Genomic DNA, 12,348 nt, shown 5'->3' with positions numbered 1-12,348 from the left:
TTTGGCTTTTGTTGCCATTGCTTTTGGTATTTTAGTCATGAAGTCTTTGCCCTTGCCTATGTCCTGAATGGTACTGCCTAGGTTTTCTTCTAGGGTTTTTATGGTTTTAGGTCTTACTTTTAAGTCTTTAATCCATCTTGAGTTAATTTTTGTATAAGGTATAAGGAAGGGGTCAAGTTTCAGTTTTCCGCATACGGCCAGCCAGTTTTCCCAACACCATTTAATAAGTAGGGAATCCTTTCCCCATTGCTTGCTTTTGTTAGGTTTTTCAAAGATCAGATGGTTGTAGATGTGTGGTGTTATTTCTGAGGCCTCTGTTCTGTTCCATTGGTGTGTGTGTGTGTGTGTATGTGTGTGTGTGTATATATATATGTGTGTGTGTGTGTGTGTGTGTGTGTTTTGGTACCAGTACCATGCTGTTTTGTTAACTGTAGCCTTGTAGTATAGTTTGAAGTCAGGTAACATGATGCCTCCAGCTTTGTTCTTTTTCCTTAGGATTGTCTTGGCTTTATGGATGCTTTTTTTGTTCCATATGAAACTTAAAGTATTTTTTTCTAATTCTGTGAAGAAAGTCAATGGTAGCTTGATGGGGATGGCATTGGATCTATAAATTACTTTGGGTAGGATGACCATTTTCATGATATTGATTCTTCCTATCCAAGAGCATGGAATGATTTTTCATTTGTTTGTGTTCTCTCTTATTTCCTTGAGCAGTGGTTTGTAGTTCTCCTTGAAGAAGTCCTTCATATCCCTTGTATGTTGGATTCCTAGATATTTTATTCTCTTTGTAGCAATTGTGAATTGGAGTTCACTCAGGATTTGGCTCTCTGTTTGTTTATTGTGTTGTGTATAGGAATGCTTGTGATTTTTGCACATTGATTTTGTATCCTGAGACTTTGCTGAAGTTGCTAATCAGCTTAAGGAGATTTTGAGCTGAGGCAAGGGGGTTTTCTAAATATACAGTCATGTCATCTGCAAACAGAAACCATTTGACTTCCTCTTATCCTATTTGAATATGCTTTATTTCTTTCTCTTGCCTGAATGCCCTGGCCAGAACTTCCAATACTATGTTGAATAGGAGTGGCAAGAGAGGGCATCCTTGTCTTGAGCTGGTTTTCAAAGGGAATGCTTCCAGTTTTTGCCTGTTCTGTATGATATTGGCTGTGGGTTTGTCATAATTAGCTCTATTATTTTGAGATACATTCCATCAGTACCTAGTTTATTGAGAGTTTTTAGAATGAAGCCAGTTGAATTTTGTTGAAGGCCTTTTCTGCATCTGTTGAGATAATCATGTGGTTTTAATCATTGGTTCTGTTTATGTAACAGATTATATTTATTGATTTGTGTATGTTGAATGCGCCTTGCATCCCAGGTAGGAACCCAACTTGATCATGGTGGATAAGCTTTTTGATGTGCTGCTGGATTTGGTTTGCCAGTATTTTATTCAGGATTTTTGCATCAATGTTTATGAGGGATATTGGTCTAAAATTCTCTTGTTTTGTTGTGTCTCTGCCAGGCTTTGCTATCAGGATGATGCTTACCTCATAAAATGAGTAAGGGAGGATTCCCTCTTTTTCTGTTATTTGGAATAGTTTCAGAAGGAATGGTACGAGCTCCTCTTTGTACCTCTGGTAGAATTCAGCTGTGAATCCATCTGGTCCTGAACTTTTTTCGGTTGGTAGGCTATTAATTACTGCCTCAATTTCAGAACTTGTTATTGGTCTATTCAGGGATTTGACTTATTCCCGGTTTAGTTTTGGGAGGGTATATGTGTCCAGGAATTCATCCATTTCTTCTAGATTTTCTAGTTTATTTGTGTAGAGGTGCTTATAGTATTCTCTGATGGTAGTTTGTATTTCTGTGGGATGGATGGTGATATCCCCTTTTGTTGAGAGCAAAATCTGGCCATAAACTGACCCCAAAACTGGCCATAAACAAAATCTCTGTAGCACTGTAACATGTTCATAATGGCCCTAACGCCCATGCTGGAAGGTTATGGGTTTACCAGAATTAGGGCAAAGAATACCTGGCCTGCCCAGGGCGGAAAACTGCTTAAAGCCATTCTTAAGCCACAAACAATAGTATGAGCGATCTGTGCCTTAAGGACATGCTCCTGCTGTAGTTAACTAGCCCAACCTATCCCTTTAATTCAACCCATCCCTTCATTTCCCATAAGGGATACTTTTAATTTAATATCTATAGAAACAATGCTAATGACTGGCTTGCTATTAATAAATATGTGGGTGAATCTCTGTTGAGGGCTCTCAGCTCTGAAGGCTGTGAGACCCCTGATTTCTCACTTCACACCTCTGTATTTCTGTGTTTGTGTCTTTAATTCCTCCAGCACTGCTGGGTTAGGGTCTCCCCAACCGAGCTGGTTTCAGCACACTTTATCATTTTTTATTGTATCTATTTGATTCTTCTCTCTTCTCTTCTTTATTAGTCTGGCTAGTGGTCTATTTTGTTGATCTTTTCAAAAAACCAGCTCCTGGACTCATTGATTTTTTTGAATGGTTTTTTGTGTCTCTATCTCCTTCAGTTCTGCTCTTAGTTATTTCTTGTCTTCTGCTAGCTTTTAAATTTGTTTGCTGTTGCTTCTCTAGTTCTTTTAATTTTGATGTTAGGGTGTCTATTTCAGATCTTTCCTACTTTCTCTTTTGGGCATTTAGTGTATAAATTTCCCTCCAAACACTACTTTAGCTGTGTCCCAGAGATTCTGGTACATTGTGTCTTTGTTCTCATTGGTATCAAAGAACATCTTTATTTCCACCTTAATTTCAATATTTACCCAGTAGTCATTCAGTAGCAGGTTGTTCAGTTTCCATATAGTTGTTTAGTTTTGAGTGAGTTTCTTAATCCTGAGTTCTAATTTGATTGCACTGTGGTCTGAGAGACTGTTATAATTTTCATTCTTTTGCACTTACTGAGGAGTGTTTTACTTTCAATTATGTGTTTTAGAATAAGTGTGATGAGGTGCTGAGAAGAATGCCTATTCTATTGATTTGGGGTAGAGAGTTCTGTAGACGTCTATTAGGCCAGTTGGTAGAGAGCTGAGTTCAAGTCATGAATATCCTTGTTAATTTTCTGTTTCATTGATCTGTCTAATATTGACAGTGTGGTATTAAAGTCTCCCACTATTACTGTGTGGTAGTCTAAGTCTCTTTGTAGGTCTCTGAGAACTTGCTTTATGAATCTGGGTGCTCCTGTATTAGGTGCATATATATTTAGGATACTTAGCTTTTCTTGTTGCATTGATCCCTTTATCATTATGTAATGCCCTTCTTTGTCTTTTTGATCTCTGTTGGATTAAATTCTGTTTTATCAGAGACTAGAATTGCAACCCCTCCTTTTGTTTTTTCTTTTCATTTGCTTGGTAAATATTCCTCCATCCCTTTATTTTGAGCTTATGTGTGTCTTTGCATGTGAGATGGGTCTCCTGAATACAGCACACCAATGGGTCTTGACTCTTCATCCCATTTGCCAGTCTGTATCTTTTAACTGGGGCATTTAGTACATTTACATTTAAGATTATAATTGCTATGTGTTAATTTGATCCTGTCATTATGATGCCAGTTGGTTATTTTGCCCATTCGTTGATGCAATTTCTTCCTAGCATTGATGGTCTCTACAATTTGGTATGTTTTTGCCATGGCTGGTACTGGTTGTTCATTTCCATGTTTAGTGCTTCCTTTAGGAGCTCTTGTAAGGCAAGCCTGGTGGTGACAAAATCTCTCAGCATTTGCTTGTCTATAAAGGATTTTATTTCTCCTTCGCTTATGAAACTTAGTTTGGCTGCATATGAAATTCTGGGTTGAAAATTCTTTTCTTTAAAAGTGTTGAATATTGGTCCCAACTCTCTTCTGGCTTGTAGGTTTCTGCAGAGAGATCCCCTGCTAGTCTGATGGACTTCCCTTTGTAGGTAACCTGACCTTTCTTTCTGGATGCCCTTAACACTTTTTCATTTGTTTTAGCCTTGGTGAGTCTGACAATTATGTGTCTTGGGGTTGCTCTTCTCGAGGAGTATCTTTGTGGTATTCTCTGTATTTCCTGAATTTGAATGTTGACCTGCCTTGCTAAGCTGGGGAAGTTCTCCTGGATAATATCCTGAAGAGTGTTTTCTAACTTGGTTCCATTTTCCCCGTGACTTTCAGGTACACCAATCAAACATAGATTTGGTCTTTTCATATAGTCCCATATTTCTTGGAGGCTTTATTTGTTCCTTTTCCTTCTTTTTTCTCTAATCTCGTCTTCATGCCTTATTTCATTAAGCTGATCTTCAATCTCTGATACCCTTTATTCTGCTTAATTGATTCAGCTATTGATACTTGTGTATGCTTCCCGAAATTCTCGTGCTGTGTTTTTCAAGCCTCAGCATGGCAGACACCTCTCCCTGCACCAAGCTCGACCATTCAAGGTTGACCTCAGAATGCTGTGCTGGCAGCGAGAATTTCAAGACAGTGGATCTTACCTTGCTGGGCTCTGTGGGGGTGGGAACTGCCAAGCCAGGCCACTTGGCTCCCTGGCTTCAGCCCCCTTTCCAGGGAAGTGAACAGTTCTGTCTTGCTGACATTCCAGGTGCTACTGGGGTATGGAAAAAAAAAAACTCCTGCAGCTAGCTCAGTGTCTGCCACCCTGTTTTGTGTTTGAAACCCAGGGCCCTGGTGGCATAGGCCCTGGAGGAAATCTCCTGGTCTGTGGGTTGTGAAGACCATGGGAAAAATGCAGTATCTGGGTCAGAGTGCACCATTCCTCATGGCACAGTCCCTCATGGTTTCCCTTGGGTAGGGGAGAGAATTCTCCAATCCCTTGCACTTCCTGGGTGTGGAGACACCCCACCTTGCTTTGGCTCACCCTCCATGGGCTGCATCCCCTGTCCAACCAGTCCCAATGAGATGAACTGCATACCACAGTTGGAAATGCAGAAATCAACCACCTTCTGCATCGATCTCACTGGGAGCTGCAGAACAGAGCTGTTCCTATTCAGCCATCTTGCCAGTAAATCCTAAATTATATTTTTCATAAGCTCTGGAAAATTGTCAGTCATTATTTCCTGAATGTTACCTATTTTTTGAAGCTCATCGTAAACCTACTAAGTTTTTCCTTCCATCCTTCCCGTTTATTAATATTTCTACTGTATTTTCCATATCTTTCTCTTTCAGTGCTCATTTTCTCTGTGCTCATATATTAGACTCAGTGGATAATTTTAAAAGGTGTTTAAAGAGCCTATTTTACCTATGTGCTGAGTTTTTAAAATATTTTTAATTATAATCTTTCCTTTTTTGAGGTCTAAACCACAACTTTTTGTTTTTATTTTTATAAACTCTACTTAGTACTTTTCAAATCTGTCTGTTCTTTTTGCCCAAACTTGTCTTTTTGTTTTCTAAGGTTTCAATTTCTATTTTGTATTTGTTTAACTATCTTTTAAAATAGAGTTTCTCATACTGCTCTATGCTACACAATTCTTGGAGCTCTAATTCTGCTGTTTTTGAGTCTGTTGATTCTTGTTCATGTGTTTCCTTGTGAGTTTAAAAATTTGTGATCTTCAGAATGAGAAAAAGAAAAAAACTATTCCAAAATTCCTTTGGAACTAAAAAAGAGCCTGAATAGTCAAAGCAATCTTAAGCAAAAAGAACAAAGCTGAAGACATCACACTACCCAACTTCAAACTATACTGCAAAGCTACAGTAGCTAAAACAGCATGGTATTGGTACACAGACACATCGAACAATGGAACAGGTTAGAGAACCCAGATATAAAGCCACACACCTACAACCATCTTGTCTTTAACAAAGCCAACAATAACAAGCTATGTGGAAAAGACTTCCTATTCAGTAAATAGTGCTGAGATAACTGGCTGGTCACATGTAGAAGATTTAAACTGGACCCTACCTTTCAAACGGTGATTTTTGATGTACAAAAATCAACTCAACATGGATTCAAGAGTTAAATATAAAATCTAAAAGTATAAAAACCTTAGAAGAAAACCTAGGAAATGCCATTCTGGACATCAGCCCTGGCAAAGACTTCATAACAAAGACTCCAAAAGCAATTGCAATAAAAACAAAAAGTGACAAGTGGGACCTAATTAAAGAGGTTCTGCACAGTGAAAGAAACTATGAAAAGAGTAAACAGACAACCTACAGAATGGAAGAAAATATTTGCAAACAGTGCATCTGACAAAGGTGTAATATCCATAATCTATAAGGAACTTAAACCAAGAGGCAAAAAACAACACCATCAAAAAATGGGCAAAGGACTTATTTGAACATACACTTCTCAAAAGGAGACATACACATGGCCAACAAGCATGTGAAAAAATGCTCAACATTGCTAATCATTATGGAAATGCAAGTTAAAACCACAATGAGATAGCATCTCACGCCAGTCAGAATGGCTATTGCTAAAAAGACAAAAAGTAACAGATGCTGGTGAGGTTACAGAGAAAAGGGAACACTTATACACTGCTAGTGGGAATGTAAATTGGTTCAGCCACTGTGGAAAGCAGTCTGGAGATTTCTCAAAGAACTTAAAATAGAACTACCATTTGACCCAGGAATCCCATTACTGGGCATGTACCAAAAGGAATAGAAAGCATTCTTTCGTAATGATACATGCATGTGTATGTTCATTGCTGTGCTATTCACTATAGTAAAAACATGAAATTAACCTAGATGCCCATTAATAGTTGACAGGATAAAGATAATATGGTACATATACGCCCTGGAATACTACATAGTCATAAAAAAAGAGCAAGATTATGTCCTTTGCAGTAACATGGATGGAGCTGGAAGACATTATCCTAAGTCAATTAATGCAGGAACAGAAAACCAAACACTGCATGTTCTCATTTATAGGTGGGAGCTAAACACTGAATACACATGGACACAAAGAAGGGAACAGTAGACACCAGGGCCTAATTGAAGGTGGAGGTTGGGAGGAGAGTGAGAATTGAAAAACTCCCTATCAAGTACTATGCTTATTACCTGAGTGACAAAATTATCTGTATACCAAACCCCCACAACATTCAATTTAGCCATGTAACAAACCTACAGATGTACCCCTTTGAACCTAAAATACAAGTTGGAAAGAAAAAATAAAATTTGTGATCTTAAATAATCTACAGCCAGGCTTTGCGTATAAGAATCCTGTATAGCTTGGGTGAGGGAGTGTTCCTCTGGGATGGGGTCATGGCAAAAGGACTCAGGAGCCAACTTGAAGAGGCTTCCATGACAAGTATGTGAGAATTTGATAATCAAGAAGAATAATATCTATAATTGGTTCAAATACATCATTTATGTTTAAAGCCATAAATATGATACTTTAAAAACATTTTTAGTCATTTATGAAGGATGCTTTTTCCTGCACATATTGTACCTAAAGGTAACACAAAATTGATAAGAGGTCTCTCTTTATAGAAGTATCCACTTAATAAATGAGGAAATGATACAATCAGAAATCACCATTTTGCAGCTTCAAATGATATAATAGATCTAGTCAATGATCATCAATGGTACAAAGAGGAAGATAAGCAAGACTAAATGTTCTTTCAAAGGACCTACAGAACTTCACTATAACCAATGTAACCCTTTAACACATAGTACTTAAGTGCCACCAAGTTTCAAGTCTTGAATGGGAAAATGTGGTTTTAAACATTTAAACACATGGATGGACTATCACCTACTTTGTACTGAGTTGTCAATTTTTTTGAAAAAGGAGCACTCCTTGAGATGAAACCACTTTCCTATAACATGTAACTGTACAATTCAAATGTATCTCCTATACTCTGAAGGCCCAATTATTTGGGTGCACAGAAATCTCAATGTGCTTCCTTTATGTGCTTCACAGGTAACAACCCATGCCTACCCATTGGGTAACCATCTGGTGTCCAGAGCCATTTGGATGACAACTTCCTGCTCTAATGGACTCTTCCCTTAGGCATATAAACTCAGCCTTAAATGACCTCATATAAATAAATGGGTTGAGAAAGATGCTTTAGAATACCAGACATCAGTTCTTCCTCCTGCAAGTCTTTGTTGGGGCAGCAGCAAAATTACGGCATCTAGAGTTTCTGTAAACCCAAGAGTAATGAAACAATAGCACAATAGCAGTTTATTACTCATAGTCATGAGGGACACTCAGACCCACAGATGGGAAGTAGCCAGGCCCTTGGTGAAAAAGAAAATCATGCTTTTCCAGAGGAAAAAACCCTAGAAAAACACATTGCACATGTCTTCTCTCATTACTGATATAATGAAATTTATCAGTTTCCTTCAATTAATGATGTAAGGACCTAAGCATTTTAATTAAAGTCCTCATTTTGAATCCTCTGTGTCATTTGTTTCTGGTACATTTGGTTCCTGAGTCCTTATGTGGAGAGTTGGGGATGAAAGGTAAAGCGTTTCCATTTGAATGGAAATCAAGTCTGAGAACTGATTACAGATCCAGGTGAAGTGAAAATGTAATAAACAGGCACTATCCTCTAAACAGGAAACCACTAATTAGATTTTTGAGCTTAGCATAAATGCCTCCTAAATTGCATCTTAATACAGAACCTCACTGTATATTGATTCAATTTTTCTGATGCAAAAAGTGCGCTGGTTGGATGTGTCCCTAGAGGCTTAATTGTGCTGGGTATCCTACAGCAATGGTTGTATTGAAATGTAAATAATAATGCCAAGAGCCATCATTTGTGTCTGCAGTGATTAGAAGCTATTCATTCTAAATTATTATTTTTACATTTCTCTTGTCTTTGGCCTTGGAAATATGTCAAAAATGTCCCAAATGCATTTCCAGGTCAAACAAATAAATCTATATTAATTAAAGACAAATCAAGTCTGTAAGTTTAAGTTTCTGTATCAGCGTGATAATTCATTAATTAAGAAACCCCAGCCATCAAACAGTCTTCAGTGAGGATGTAGGGTCCACAAGCCTCAAGGTTGGCATCAGATCACTGAAGGAACAAAGAGCATGACCTGCTATTGACAACTGCATTGTTTCAGGAAGGAAGTCAGGAAGGAGCTGAAGAGAGATCAACAAGGACATACCTAAAAGAAGATAAAGGAAAATAAATGCAAAGTGGGGGAACTATTTGCTTGGTAGAAGTGGAACAGGGGAAATTAATAGCATTTGAAAACAAAAACCTAACATTTCATCTTGAAACAGCAGAACTCAGTTCACCACTGGAGTGAACTGAGGGCCAATCAGGCATACACTCAGCTCAGAGCTTGGGGAAAATATTTATATATAACTCTCCTTGAATTAGCTGTCAAGCAGAGCAGTCTTCTGCCCAGGATATTCTGGGTTTGGAGAACAATAGCAGCTGCCTGATTTGAATCTCCCCTACACTCTTCCCCACCCCACTCCACTCCACCCCCCTCAAAGCAAAATTGACAATGAGAATGAATAAAACCATACCTGATTTGAGTCATCAGCATAACTAGAAAACAGAACATCATGACTTTCAAGTTATCTGTAAGTAAAGGGGAATAAAATTGTAATGGACTACCATGGTTTTTCTGGCATTGCAAACCTGTGAGGGGAAGGAGTGAAAGGGGAGACGTTTAAGAGATTTCATGAAAAAAGAATAGAGAGGAGCAAAGAACTTGGATAACATGTAGACAGAAGCACTTCCAGAGAGTGCCAGTCCGACAAAAAATGGCAAAATACTGAACATAGGCTGGGCCTTGATAGCGTATGGCACTAATTATAGGTAAGGGGTTTGAAAATGTGTAAAACCCAAAGAAGGAAACAGCAGACACTAGGGTCTACTTGAGGAGGATGGAGGAGAGTGGGAGGAGGGAGAGGAGCAGAAAAGATAACTATTGGGTACTGGGCTCAATACCGCGGTGATGAAATAATGTGTACAATAAACCCCAGGGACATGTGTTTACCTATGTAAAAAACCTTCACATGTGCCCCCAAACCTAAAATGAAAGTTAAAAAAAAAAATGTGTGAAACCAGATGAAGTAGCCCCAGGAAGGTTACTTTGTGGGGAGTATCAGGTACAAAGAAAATTGGTAGTATTAGTTGAATACAAGGCAATAAAAAGTAGATAAGGAAATAAAAAGAAAAAAATAAGGATACTACAGAAACAACAGAAAAATAAGACATGCCAATCCTCCCCACCACACTGCCACTGATGATACTATTTTCCACAAAAGAAACTGCAGAGAAGAAGGCATAATTGACATAAGACATAACAGAATGCTCCCAAACTAGGATTGCTGTTCATGAAATGAATTGGTATAGATAGAAAACAAACCACAACCACACAAAACTATTGAAAAAATCATAAAACAGAAGTCAAAGAATTACTGTGTTGAAAACTTTCTCCAAAAACCAACCATAAAACTGAAGAAACCTGTAACACAAAACTCTAAGCTGTATTAAAGATACTCAAACAAGTATTTGGGAATATGGAAAACACCATGATTCAGAAATACAAAAATTAGGAGTAGATACAAACCTAAAAATAGAGGTATGGAGGGAATGATATGACAGTTGATTAAACTAAGAATGGAAGTAGAAGAAAAAGATCAAATTATGTCATAAAAAAGATACCAGAATCTGCCCCCCAACCATAGCTATTAGGAGGAGCCTCTCAATGATCTCCATTCTTTCCATTTTTACCCTTCTTCCCCCAAGTTTCCAGCTCCTTCCTTCTCTGCCCTCTGTGTTTATGAAAGTAAGTCCCATATCACTTTACTACTGTTACAGCCGTTTCATGAAGTTGCTAAGTGTCCTCAACACTGGAGCTTCCTTATAATCAGAGTGGAGCACCTACAAAATAAATAATCTACTCAGAACATAATTTTATAGTGTTCTTAGGCTTAAAAAAAACTCATCCAAAGAATGTCAGTTTCATTTCTTCCACATTCTCCCCTACCCCTGCCACCAACCAGGATTTTCAAAGGTTGATACCACAGGGGAGAAAAAGTAGTATCTCTTCCTCGCCCATCACAAGGTTCATTGCTGATAACAAAGACAGATTAACAAGAGAAAAGGATAACAAATTTGTTTAATGAAAGTTTTAAGTGACAAGGAACCAATGACCCAGGGAAAACTGTATTTTTATGGACAGTTGTACAAAAGTATGATTGGAGAATAAAAGGAAACTTAAAGAGAATCTAATAGTAATCAACTATGGAGAACTTAGCAAGGCCAGTTTGTTCAGATTCTTCTTTGAGTCTCTGTGTGACATTTACTTCCTCTGGGTATAGGAGAGACACCTGTCACATGAGATTTCAGGGGAGAAAGGTAGGAGAAGGTCATAGAGTGACCTTTGTGTTTCTACGGTTTTCTTAATTCCCTTCAATTTAAAATAACCAATATTCCATACTTTGGGGTATCATAGTCTAAGCCCCAAAAGTATATTTTAAACTTGTTTTTTCTAAATAATTTAAAGTTTTATTATAAAGTGTACACGTGCAGGTTTGTTACATGGGTATATTGCATGATGTTGAGGTTTGGGGTAAAAATCATTCTGTCACCCAGGTAGTGAGCATAGCACCCAATAGGTGGTTTTTCAGCTCAGTCCTTCCTCCCTTCCTCCATCCCTCCCTCCCTCCCCATCTAGAAGTCCCCAGTGTCTTTTGTTTCCATCTTTATGTCTATGTGTATTCAATGTTTAGCTCCCATTTGTAAGTGAGAACATGTGTTCTTGCATTAATTCACTTAGGATAACATCCTCCAGCTCCATCCATGTTGCTGCAAAGGAAATGATTCTGTTCTCTTCTGTGGCTGCATAGCATCCCATGGTGTATATGTACAACATTTCCTTATCTAGTTCATTGTTGATGAGCACCTAGATTGATTCCATGTCTTTGCTATTGTGAATAGTGCTGCAATGGACATATGAGTGTATGTATCTTTTTTTATTATTATCATTATACTTTAAGTTCTAGGGTACATGTGTACAATTTGCAGGTTTGTTGCATATGTATACGTGTGCCATGTTGGTGTGCTGCACCCATTAACTCGTCATTTACATTGGGTATATCCCCTAATGCTATCCCTCCCTCCTCCCCCTCACCCCACAATAGGTCTCGGTGTGTGATGTTCCCCTTCCTGTGTCCAAGTGATCTCATTGTTCAATTCCCACCTATGAGTGAGAATATGTGGTGTTTGGTTTTCTGTTCTTGTGATAGTTTGCTGAGAATGATGGTTTCCAGCTGCATCCATGTCCCTACAAAGGACATGAACTCATCCTTTTTTATGGCTGCATAGTATTCCATGGTGTATATGTGCCACATTTTCTTAATCCAATCTGTCACAGATGGACATTTGGGTTGATTCCAAGTCTTTGCTATTGTGAATAGTGCTGCAATAAACATACGTGTGCATGTGTC

General features: G+C 38.2%; 1 protein-coding gene across 4 annotated transcripts in view; it reads right to left on the bottom strand.

The window, feature by feature from the left end:
- The window catches only part of LOC105468837 (ankyrin repeat domain 42), a 199,137-nt gene that overhangs the window by 11,356 nt on the left and 175,433 nt on the right, over positions 1-12,348 (bottom strand). Inside the window, exons 15-16 of one of the 4 annotated variants that reach the window (XR_011610959.1) lie at positions 10,631-10,780; positions 9,415-9,469 (exon numbers count right to left, since the gene is read on the bottom strand). The exons of the other annotated variants lie outside the window; for them this stretch is intronic. The gene's annotated coding sequence lies outside the window, so the exon portion shown is untranslated. The remainder of the gene's footprint in view (positions 1-9,414; positions 9,470-10,630; positions 10,781-12,348) is intronic. 4 annotated transcript variants of the gene reach the window in all.

This window comes from Macaca nemestrina, chromosome 12 (assembly GCF_043159975.1).
Source record: "Macaca nemestrina isolate mMacNem1 chromosome 12, mMacNem.hap1, whole genome shotgun sequence".
Lineage (NCBI taxonomy): Eukaryota > Metazoa > Chordata > Mammalia > Primates > Cercopithecidae > Macaca > Macaca nemestrina.
Note: the sequence above shows the minus strand (reverse complement) of the source record. Positions and strands in the feature narration are given on the sequence as shown.